We start from the raw sequence: 12,096 nt of genomic DNA, 5'->3' as shown, positions 1-12,096 counted from the left end.
GGTGCTTGTTGAGAAACACATTATTTGCTGCATATAATGCATGACTAGGGGCAATCCAGGTGATTTACAACCCTTTGATCCTGAAATAGATAGAACCTTCCATAGATTAGTTAGGCATAGTGTGCATCTTGATCATTCTGTGCATTTTGAGCATTCTAAGTATTCTATTGCGGGTGATTCTGAATATTCTGATTTTGAGCATTCGGCTATTAATTTTCATACTGAGAACATGGCTCAACCTCCACCTCGTGAGAGGACTCTTAGGGAGATGGCTGCACCTGATTTCACTTGTGAGAGCTTGTGCATTCAATATCCTGATAAGGGTGTTCCATATGTTCTCAAGACTGGACTAATACATTTGTTGCCCAAGTTTCATGGTCTTGCAGGTGAAGATCCTCATTAGCATCTTAAGGGGTTTCATATTGTTTGTTCCACAATGAAGCCCCCTGATGTCCAAGAAGATCATATCTTTCTAAAGGCTTTTCCTCATTCTCTGGAGGGAGTGGCAAAAGATTGGCTATACTACCTTGCTCCCAGGTCCATTTTCAGTTGGGATGACCTTAAGAAGGTGTTCTTGGAGAAATTCTTCCCTGCATCTAGGACCACTACCATCAGAAAAAACATTTTAGGCATTATGAAACTTAGTGGAGAAAGCTTGTATGAGTACTGGGAAAGATTCAAGAAATTGTGTGCAAGCTGTCCTCACCACCAGATTTCTGAGCAACTCCTTCTTCAATATTTCTATGAGGGACTTAGCAACATGGAGAGGAGTATGATTGATGCTTTCAATGGTGGAGCTCTTGGTGATATGACCCCTATTAAGGCTAGGAATTTGATTGAGAAAATGGCTTCCAACTCCCAACAATTCAGTGCAAGAAATGATGCTATTGTTCTTAGAGGAGTGCATGAATTGGCCACAAATTCATCTTCATCTACTGAAAATAAAAAGCTTGAAGGAAAACTTGATGCCTTGGTCAACCTAGTAACTCAGCTTGCCATGAATCAGAAATCTACACCTGCTACAAGAGTCAGTGGTCTATGTTTTTCTGCAGATCACCATACAGATTTTTGTCCTTCTTTGCAGCAATCTGGAGTCAATGAGCAACCTGAAGCTTATGCTGCAAACATTTATAATAGACCCCCTCAGCAGCAAAACCAACAACAGCAGAATAATTATGATCTTTCAAGCAACAGATACAATCCAGGTTGGAGAAATCATCCAAATCTGAGATGGGCAAGTCCTCCACAACAACAACAGCCTGTCCCTCATTTCCAGAATGTTGCTGGTCCAAGCAAGCCATATGTTCCTCCTCCAATACAGCAGCAGCAGTCACAACAAAGATAACAAGCAACTGAGGCAAATGAGTTAGTGAGGCAAATGACCATCCAGAATATGCAATTTCAGCAAGAGACAAGAGCTTCCATTCAGAGTCTGACAAATCAGATGGGGCAGATGGCTACTCAGTTGAACCAAGTTCAGTCCCAAAATTCTGACAAATTGCCTTCACAAACTGTGCAGAATCCGAAAAATGTGAGTGCCATCACCTTGAGGTCTGGCAACCAAATTCAAGTGCCTCCACCAGTAGCAGTACCTGCACTTGAACCTGTCAAGTTTCATTCTACACCTGAAAAAGAGGATGAGATAGTTGCACAAAAGAGAAAGCTGCCTAACATAAATTTTCATGCAGGTGGACCTTTTTCTAGTAATTCTGACTTACAGCAGCCTCTTATCCCTCTTCCATTCCCACCTAGAGCAATTCCAAACAAAAAGAGGGAAGAAACGGAAAAGGAGATCTTGGAGACCTTCAGAAAAGTAGAGGTGAACATACCTCTGCTAGATGCCATCAAGCAGATTCCAAGATATGCCAAGTTTCTAAAGGAGCTGTGCACCCACAAAAGGAAGTTCAAGGGCAATGAAAGGATTAGCATGGGCAGAAACGTGTCAGCATTGATAGGTAAATTTGTTCCTCACATTCCTGAGAAATGTAAGGGCCCAGGTACTTTCTGTATACCTTGCATTATTGGGAACAGTAAATTTGAGAATGCCATGCTAGATCTAGGAGCATCAGTTAGTGTCATGCCTCTGTCCATTTTCAATTCTTTATCTCTTGGACCCTTGCAATCTACAGATGTGGTGATTCATTTGGCAAATAGAAGTGTTGCTTACCCCGTAGGTTTTATAAAGGATGTGCTGGTTCGGGTTGGTGAACTTATTTTTCTAGTTGATTTTTATGTTCTTAATATGGAAGAGGGATTTTCCCATGGTTCAGTTCCAATTATTTTAGGTAGGCCATTTATGAAAACAGCCCGAACCAAGATAGATGTTTATGCTGGCACATTCTCTATGAAATTTGGTGATATTGTTGTTCATTTTAATGTTCCTGATGCCATGAAACATCCATCTGAGGATCATTCTATTTTCGTGCTGAGATAATTGATCAGATTGTTGATGATTATATGTTTGATTTTGATTCTGTTCTTCATGGTAGGAAACATCCATTTTTGTCTTATATGCATACTTGTCATTCCTTATGTATTGAATCTGAATCTGAGTTTGAATTTGATCCTGTATCTGATTTTTATGCTAAGAATAAATCTGAATTTGAGTCAAGTTCTGATTTTCTGGGTGTTGTACCTCTTGATGTTGATTTTCTAGAGTCAGAATGCATTAACCATGTGTCATACCCTAATTTCGTCTGGGGACCATTGTTTGGTGGCATGCAACTTTCATTTGATCACTTCGAGGAGCTTGACACCCATCGTTAGGCAACTCGTGAAGTTCCGTGACATGCCGGAAATCAAAAGAAAGCATTGATGCACAATCCATGAAGTTCCGTGACATGCCGGAAATCAAAAGAAAGCATCGTTGCACAATTCGTGAGGTTCCGTAACATTCCGGAAGTCAAAAAAGGGATGATTATGTAATCCGCAAGGTTCCGCAACATTACGGATAGAAAGCAAGTATCGTTATGAAATTCGTAAGTTTCCGTAACTTTACGAAAAAAGAATCACCAAAAAAGGCAGGGGTGTATTTAGTAAAAATGGGGGTGCAAATAGCAACCAGGCCCACTTGGGCCTTCCAGGATGTTCCTCCAGAAGGCGGTTGCTTCTGGAGGAAGCAACCTAGCTCGCCTGGGCGAGCTGGGTGGCAAGCTCCTCCCTTATTTTCCTATAAATAAGGGGAGGAGTGAAGGAGGAAAAGGTGAGCCCTCCTATAAATTCGAGATCACTTGAAATTAGTGAAAAAAATTGTTTCCGTGAAGAAAATCCAAGCCGAGGCGCTTCCGTAACATTTCCGTGGGTGATTTCGCAAAGATTTTCAACCGTTCTTCGACGTTCTTCGTACGTTCTTCGTCGTTCTTCGGTCTTCAACCGGTAAGTTCCCGAAATCCAACTTTTCAATTCATTTTATGTACCCTTGGTGGTCCTCATCTGTTTCGCGTGCTTTTAATTTCATTCCATTTACTTTCCGTACCCCCTTTTGATGTGCTTTAGTCATTTACTTAAATCATTTTCTCGCCTAATCAAAAACTTAAATAAATTTCCACCGATAATTTGAATTGTAACATCCGTTAATTTCTGTTAAAATGAAATCCGACCGTTCGGTCATGCCGTAACCATGTTGGAAACCAAAAAGAGGTAAAATAATAATATAATAATCAAAAATATCTTTTAGTAAAATAAACCAAAAAAAATTAATCGGACGTTTCTCTTTGGGATTTTTCTTTCTTGATTGAATCAATTAATAACCAAAGCAAAACTAAGGCTAAAATCATAAACCAAACTTTTTGTCAGCGCCTAAAAAAGCCATTTTCAAAGGTCCAACGCCTTGAAATGGTCTTTTCCGCTTTTATTGGTTAAGGGTAGATTTCTAAAAGGCCTAAAATCAATATGTAACTTTATTAGCTCTTTCAAAAATAAAGAAATCATTAATGGTCCAATGCCTTAATGTTTTCTCACTTTTCAAAAGAATCGAAAGATTGTCTAATGGTCCAACACCTTAAATGACCTTTCATTCAATAAAAACATATCTTGCAAAAAAGAATAAAAAATAACTTAACCAAAACGCTTTGTTCACAAAGAACTACGTAGGTCTGATTTCCTTATCACAATTGAGGAATACGTAGGAGCAAAGGGAAACGCCCTTGTCGACCATAAAAAGATAAAAACATAAAAGGCATAAAAAGACATAAGAACGTAAAAAGGGAAAAGAATATAAATTGAAGTCATATTTGCACATTTGATTAAAGGCTGTCGTCTCTTGTGACGGACGCATGGGGTGCAAATACCTTCCCCGTGCGTAAATACAACTTCCAAACCTTTCACTTAGAGTTCGTAGATCACGTCTTTTCTAGTTTTTCCGACGTTTTCCTCAAATAAACGTTGGTGGCGACTCCGCACGTATTCCTTTCTTGGAACACGCACCCGCGAGTCACGCGTCGCCCTCCCGTCGAAGGGTAGGTTGCGACAGTTGGCGACTCCACTGGGGACTTTTTTTAGAGAGTTAGGCCATTTAATCTTGTGCAATGTTTTATCATGACTTCCTCCTTTGTTGGTTTCCCTTTATTTTTCTTATGTTCTTGTGTATATAACTCTTTGATGCTTTTAGTGTGTTTTAAAATGTATGCATGAGGTAAATATTTATTCATTTGATGCACACAAACACCAACACTATTTTCACACACGGTGATTGGAAAAAGAGCCCTATACCCGGGTTCGTGGGAACATAAGGAGTGGAGGTGAATCTGTGATCATGCTTGGTCTCCGACTTGCTTGATTACAGTGAACCCTCATCTAGATTTTTTCTCTTTGATAACATATTGTTGCTAGTAGTTCCTACTATTGCAATATGTTCATCGAAGGGGATGATACCTCTAGAGACCATCAAGAGAGATATGACCACCTTGGAGATTATCACTAAAGGCCTTGTTAGCTCCCTCCCATATAGGTCCCTTGAATAGGGGCCCGAAGCGGACACGCTGCGTGCCATTTTTCACACTGCCATGCATAAGTGTCATGTACCCTTTTTATATTTTGTGAATATTGTCATACTGTACATCCCCGTGTTGTGCATTTCGCATATGCATCATGCGTAGGTTCTGTCTTAATCCCCTCTTTTTGGCAAACCAACGGAAGGTTCGTGTCACCTTCTTAAATACATACGCCGGGCACTGTGTTACCCCAAGACGTTGTATCTAAGAAGGGGACAATTTCCCGGGCTCCCGTGTTCGTAAATTGCATCTGTATCATATGCATTTTCTTCATGCATTCATCCATTCCACCCATGATAGATGTCGGAGTTTTGATTCGCGCTGGGTTTTGTTCACTTTAGTAAAACATGGGATCAAGTCAAATGCCTTCACTTAAAAAGAGGTTCTATCAAGTCAAGGTCAAGAGCCTAGGGATCACCAGTCTAAGAGAGTTAGGGCAGTTGATGGGTCAGCTCCAGTGGCAAGCTTTCGCAAAGCTTACGGTAAAATCTGGGACCTAGCCATGGTAGAAGTCTCCACAGAGGCCATTGCCTCCCTCGCCCAGTATTATGATCAGCCGTTGAGGTGCTTTACCTTTGGGGACTTCCAGCTATCACCCATGGTGGAAGAATTTGAAGAGATCCTAGGATGTCCTCTAGGGGGAAGGAAACCATACCTCTTCTTAGGGTTCTACCCCTCATTAGCCAGAATTTCTAAAATAGTCCGAATCTCGGCGCTGGAATTAGACCGCCAAAAGCAAGTCGAAAATGGGGTGGTTGGGATACCGAGAAAATGTTTGGAGGAAAAAGCAAGAATCTTGGCAGGTAGAAGCGAATGGGCCTCGTTCATAGACGTTCTCGCATTGTTGATCTTTGGAGGAATCCTCTTTCCAAATGTAGATGAGTTGGTGGACCTAGCAGCGATCGATGCTTTCCTTGCCTATCATGACCACAAGGAAAGCCCGGTCGTCACTATGCTAGCCGACCTATATGACACCTTTGACCGAAGATGTGAGAAGAGCAGTACGAGGATTGTCTGCTGTACTCCCGCTCTTTATGTATGGTTGGTTTCAAACTTTTTTCGCCAAGAGGTAAGGCATGCTTGCCCGTTAGAAGGTCACCGTTCATGCACAGTGAAAGGAGGTGAAAATTGGGACCAACGCTTATCAAACAAAGAAGGGGCGTCTGTCAACTGGTTCCCTCGATGGCAATAAGGAAGAACTGGAGTTTTGGTCTCGTGCGGAGGATTTCCGAATGTTCCCTTGATGGGGACAAGGGGTTGCATCAGTTACAATCTCGTTCTTACTATAAGACAACTTGGCTACCCTATGAGAGGGGCACCACTAGAGGAAGAGCTCGCACCTGTCATTTCATGAGGGTTCAGTGAGACCAACGTGGAGACACTTCGGAAGGTCCGCAAAGCATGGGAAGTGGTACAAAAGAAGGACAAAGAGCTCAAAGGCCACAACAATGGGCCCATTGGTGGCTACCGTGAGTGGTTGAAAGCCCTCGTGCAAGGTTTGGATTGGCTCCCAAATCTGAGAACCGCTAAAAGGGAGGAAGTTGAGGCACCGGAGGAAGACGAAGAGGTGCAGGCTCTTAGGATAGAACTCGAGCAAGCTCAAACAGTCAAAGAAAGGTTCAAATCAGTGGCTCTTAGGATCCGAAAGGAGAATGCCGAACTGAGGGATGTAAATGTAGCTACCACCAAGGCCTTGGAACAAGAGACCAAGAGGGCTCGTAGGGAAGAGCACGGTCGGAACAAGTTCCGAGGGGCTCTGTGGGGTAGTAACAACGAGCTTAAACTCCGGAGGGAGGAAAGGGACCAATTGCGGGTAGATAGTTTGATCTTGAAGGATGAGTTGAAGGCTTGCTCGAGGTCCAAGAGAAGTTTGTCTTAGCGGTTATGCGAGACAAAGACCAACATGTTAGCTATCATCACCAAGTACCAAGAAGAACTAGATCTAGCCACGGCCCACGAGCATAGGGTGGCGGATGAGTATGCCCAAGTGTACGCGGAAAAGGAGGCTAGAGGAAGAGTGATCGACTCGTTACACCAAGAGGCAACCATGTGGATGGACCGATTTGCTCTTACCTTGAACGGGAGTCAAGAACTTCCCCGATTGCTAGCCAAGGCCAAAGCAATGGCGGATACCTACTCCGCCCTCGAGGAGATCCACGGACTTCTCGGCTATTGTCAGCATATGATAGATTTAATGGCCCATATAATTAGAAACCGCAAGGAAACTTGTATGGTCGCCCAGATCTTGACTAGATATGACTTTCTAAATAAAATGAGTTGATCCCATATTTCTACTCCAAAGCTAGTGCGAATCAAATCACTCCTGCATTTTATCTCTAGCATGCATTCATTATTCTTTACCCACTCCTCACGTTTGGTTTTTTAGGAAAAATACCATAACTAAACGCGCCCCAAGGCATCCCTATCGCACCAGATCCAAATCTAGAACGATGGGTGATCAAGAGGAGACACAGGAACAGATGAAAGTCGACATGTCGGCTCTGAAAGAACAAATGGCTTCCATGATGGAGGCCATGTTAGGAATGAGGCAACTCATGGAGAAAAACGTGGCCACCGCTGCCGCTGTTAGTTCAGCTGCCGAAGCAGACCCAACTCTCCTAGCTACCACGCACCATCCTCCCCCAAATACGGTAGGACGAGGAAGGAGCACACTGTGGCACAACAGCAACCCCCATTTGGGATAGAACCGGGTGGCTTACCCTTATGGATTGCCACCTAATTACACGCCGCCAGTCATGCAAGACGATGTGGGTCATACCTCTTCCCCCATCCTTGAAGGGGAGCCTCCTCGACAGCCCGATGAGGTCCACGAAGATCATCAAGAGTATGCCCAAGGGGATGTCGAGTTCTACCCCCTGATCCCCGTCGAGGGGCCGGCACCCAACACTTTGCCTCAGCCCAATCTCACAGCACAACCAATAATCTTTTCCACAAAAGGACCATCCCCGGCGACCGAGGAAAGAAGGAAACTCGATCTCCTCGAGGAGAGATTGAGAGCCGTTGAAGGCTTTGGTGACTATCCGTTCGCGGACATAACGGATCTTTGCTTGGTACCGAATGTTGTTATTCCCCCAAAATTCAAGGTGTCGGACTTCGACAAGTATAAAGGGATGACTTGTCCCAAGAACCATCTCAAGATGTATTGTCGCAAGATGGGCATGCACTCTAAGGATGAGAAGCTGTTAATACAATTTTTCCAAGATAGCTTGGCCGGAGCCGCGGTCGTTTGGTACACTAATCTGGAAGCTTCCGCATCCGTACTTGGAAGGACCTCATTACTGCTTTCCTAAGGCAATATCAGTATAATTCTGATATGGCTCCCGATCGCACTCAGCTACAAAATATGTTCAAGAAGGAAGGTGAGACCTTTAAAGAATACGCACAACGGTGGAGAGACCTGGCAGCACAAGTGGCCCCTCCCATGGTCGAAAGGGAGATGATCACCATGATGGTAGATACCTTTGCCAGTGTTTTACTATGAGAAGTTGGTAGGTTACATGTCATCCTGCTTCGCGGACCTAGTATTCGCTGGGGAAAGAATTGAAGTAGGGTTGAAAAGAGGGAAGTTCGATTACGTTTCCTCCACAAGTACCAATGCTAAGAGAATCGGAGCAACTGAGGCAAAAAGGAAGGAGGGGGATGCCCACGCCATCACTTCGGCGCCCGCATGGGTCAAACCCCCGCAGACATCTCATGGTACACATCAATACGCACAACATCATCCGAGCTTCTCAGCTCGCGCCAGGAACTCCTCCAGTTCAGCACCCGTACAGCCTAGGGCGCCCTCCCCCATCCAGAGCGAGGCCCCCCAAGCTCCAGCTCCAACCACGACTCGCCCGGCCGACAATACCCACTTTGGCGCCGGTTCCAACGCAATGAGGAACTATCCCCCGAGGCAAATTCCAGAATTCACCCCACTCCCAATGATGTACGACGACCTCTTACCGTCTCTCATCGCCAACCAACTGGCTGTAATAACTCCCGGGAAGATCTTCCAACCCCCTTTCCCAAAGTGGTATGATCCTAACGCCACTTGCGCGTACCATGGGAAAACCCCGGGCCATTCCATCGAAAAATGACTGGCCCTTAAATACAAGGTCCAACATTTGATAGATGTCGGATGGCTAACATTTCAAGAGGATCAGCCCAACGTGAAAACCAACCCGCTCGCCAATCATGGAGGGGGAGTGGTTAATGCCATTGAGTCGGATAGGCCGCGCAGGTCTAAGCCTTTAAGGGACGTAGTGACCCCTAGGAGGTTTATCTGTGAGGCCTTATAAAAGGGGGGTGTCATTTCCCACGGTGGGCATGAAGAGGATTCTTGTTTGTTGCATCCCGGCAAGCTACATAACATGGAAACATGTTTGGCAGTGGAGGACCTTTTGCAACAGATGATAGATCAAGGTCGATTGGAATTACTCATGATCTCCGAGCCTCATCGGGCTTTGCTAGTAAAGGTTTTGAACGAAGCTCATGTGGCCCAAGATATCTCTGTAGAAGGCTTTGGAGGGCTCGTCAATAATATCACCGCCAACAATTATCTCGCCTTCGCCGAAGAAGAAATCCCTGCCGAGGGGAGAGGGCACAACAAGGCTTTGCATGTATCGGTGAAATGCATGGACCACGTCGTGGCCAAAGTACTCATCGATAACGGTTCTAGTTTAAACGTAATGCCCTAAAGCACTTTGGAGAAATTACCGTTTAATGTTTCCCACCTAAAGCCAAGTTCCATGGTGGTCCGTGCCTTCGACGACACCCATCAAGAGGTTAGGGGAGAGATCGACCTCCCTGTACAGATAGGCCCTCACACTTGTCTGGTTACCTTTCAAATAATGGATATTAATCCCCTTTACAGCTGCCTGTTGGGACGCCCGTGGATCCACTCGGTGGGAGTTGTTCCCTCTACACTCCACCAGAAATTGAAATTCGTAGTGGAGGGGCATTTGGTTATCGTATCGGGTGAGGAAGACATCTTGATGAGTTGCCCATCCTCTATGCCATATGTGGAGGCCGCAGAGGAGTCGTTGGAAACCGTTTTCCAATCTTTTGAGGTGGTAAGCATTTTCTCCATGGATTCCTTGTCTGGGCAACCTTGCCTGTCAGATACGGCAGTAATGGTGGCCCGGGTAATGTTGGGGAATGGTTACGAGCCCAGAATGAGTTTAGGCAAGGACAACGGTGGCATAACTAGCCTGATAAGCGCCAAAGGAAACCGTGGGAAGTTTGGGTTAGGCTATAAACTCACACAGGCAGATATAAGGAAAAGCATTGTGGGAAGGAAAAGCGGAAGTCAAGGCTCGCGATTAAGACAAGAAGACGAAGGAGGCCCGCCCTGTCACATAAGTAGGAGCCTTATAAGCGCGGGTCTAAGGGACGAAGGCCAAGTCATTGCAATATGCGAATATAATGCTCCGAGTGGGTCGGATTTGGTACGACCATGCCCTCCTGATTTCCAACTTGGAAATTGGCGAGTGGAGGAGCGCCTGGACACTTACGCGACAAGCATAATGTAAACCTTTTTATGGCTTTAAAAGCTCTACAGTTGGGTCTAGGCTTTAGAGTTTCCTTTTGTTAAGGCTTTGTGTCTTTTGTTCCTGAATTTATAATACAAAGATCTTTCTTCATCTGTTCCTGTGTCTCTACTCATTCTCATCCATTTGCATGTTTATTTCTTTACGTTTTATAACGCCAGATCCGACGACAAGTTCCTCGAAGGTACTAATACCTGGGACCCGCCCATCAATTTCGAGAAAGAAACAAATCAAACAGAAGATGAAGAGAACGAGGATGTGGGACTTCCCCCAGAATTGGAAAGGATAGTCGCCCATGAGGACCAAGAAATGGGGCATCATCAAGAAGAGACAGAACTAGTAGACTTAGGAACTGGCAGTGGAAAATGGGAAGTAAAGATAGGCATGGGTATGACCGCACCCATCCGTGAAGAATTAACAGCCCTGCTAAGAGACTACCAAGACATCTTTGCTTGGTCGTACCAAGATATGCCCGGTTTGAGTTCTGACATTGTACAACACCAATTACCCCTAAATCCCGAGTGTTCCCTAGTAAAACAAAAACTGAGGAGGATGAAGCCCGAGACATCCTTGAAAATAAAAGAAGAGGTAAAGAAACAATTTGACGCTGGGTTTTTGGCTGTCGCTCGATATCCAGAATGGGTTGCCAACATTGTACCAATCCCTAAGAAGGATGGGAAGGTGCGAATGTGTGTGGATTATCGGGACCTGAATCGGGCCAGTCCCAAAGACAACTTTCCTTTGCTGCACATCGATATCCTCGTGGATAATACAACCAATTTCACTTTGTTTTCCTTCATGGATAGTTTCTCCGGTTACAATCAGATAAAGATGGCGCCAAAGGATATGGAAAAGACTACCTTCGTCACCCTGTGGGGAACGTTTTGTTACAAGGTGATGTCCTTTGGACTCAAAAATGTTGGGGCAACTTATCAACAGGCTATGGTAGCTTTGTTCCACGATATGATGCACCAAGAGATCGAGGTCTACGTGGACGACATAATTGTCAAATCTAAGACCGAGGAGGAACACCTTGTCAACCTGCGGAAGTTGTTCGAAAGGCTTAGGAGGTATCAATTGAGGTTAAACCCTGCTAAGTGTACCTTCGGGGCCAAATCAGGGAAGTTGCTAGGTTTCATCGTAAGCCAGAAAGGGATAGAGGTGGACCCCGAAAAGGTGAAGGTCATCCTTGAGATGCCGGAACCCCATACCAAGAGGCAAGTTTGAGGTTTTCTGGGACGTTTGAATTATATTGTCAAATTCATATCACAGCTCACTGCTATTTGTGAACCGTTGTTCAAACTCTTACGGAAAAACCAAACCGTCCAGTGGAATGAGGATTGTCAAGAGGCATTTGGGAGGATCAAAAAGTGTCTCATGAATCCTCTTGTGCTTATGCCACCGGTACCCGGAAGGCCTCTCATCTTGTATATGATGATTTTGGACGAGTCGATGGGATGTATGTTGGGGCAACATGACAAGTCCGGAAAGAAAGAGCGCGATGTCTACTACTTGAGTAAGAAGTTCACGGCCTGTGAAATGAATTACTCCCT

The 12,096-nt window shown here is 44.8% G+C and overlaps 1 non-coding gene across 1 annotated transcript; it reads right to left on the bottom strand.

Moving 5' to 3' along the window:
• Positions 1-607: 607 nt before the first annotated feature.
• Positions 608-714, bottom strand: LOC114410977. Its single transcript, XR_003666366.1, has one exon. It is a non-coding gene; the product is annotated as a small nucleolar RNA R71 (small nucleolar RNA).
• Between the last annotated feature and the right edge of the window lie 11,382 nt (positions 715-12,096).

The sequence above is a fragment of the Glycine soja genome, chromosome 4 (genome assembly GCF_004193775.1).
Source record: "Glycine soja cultivar W05 chromosome 4, ASM419377v2, whole genome shotgun sequence".
In the NCBI taxonomy this organism is placed as follows: Eukaryota; Viridiplantae; Streptophyta; class Magnoliopsida; order Fabales; family Fabaceae; genus Glycine; species Glycine soja.
Note: the sequence above shows the minus strand (reverse complement) of the source record. Positions and strands in the feature narration are given on the sequence as shown.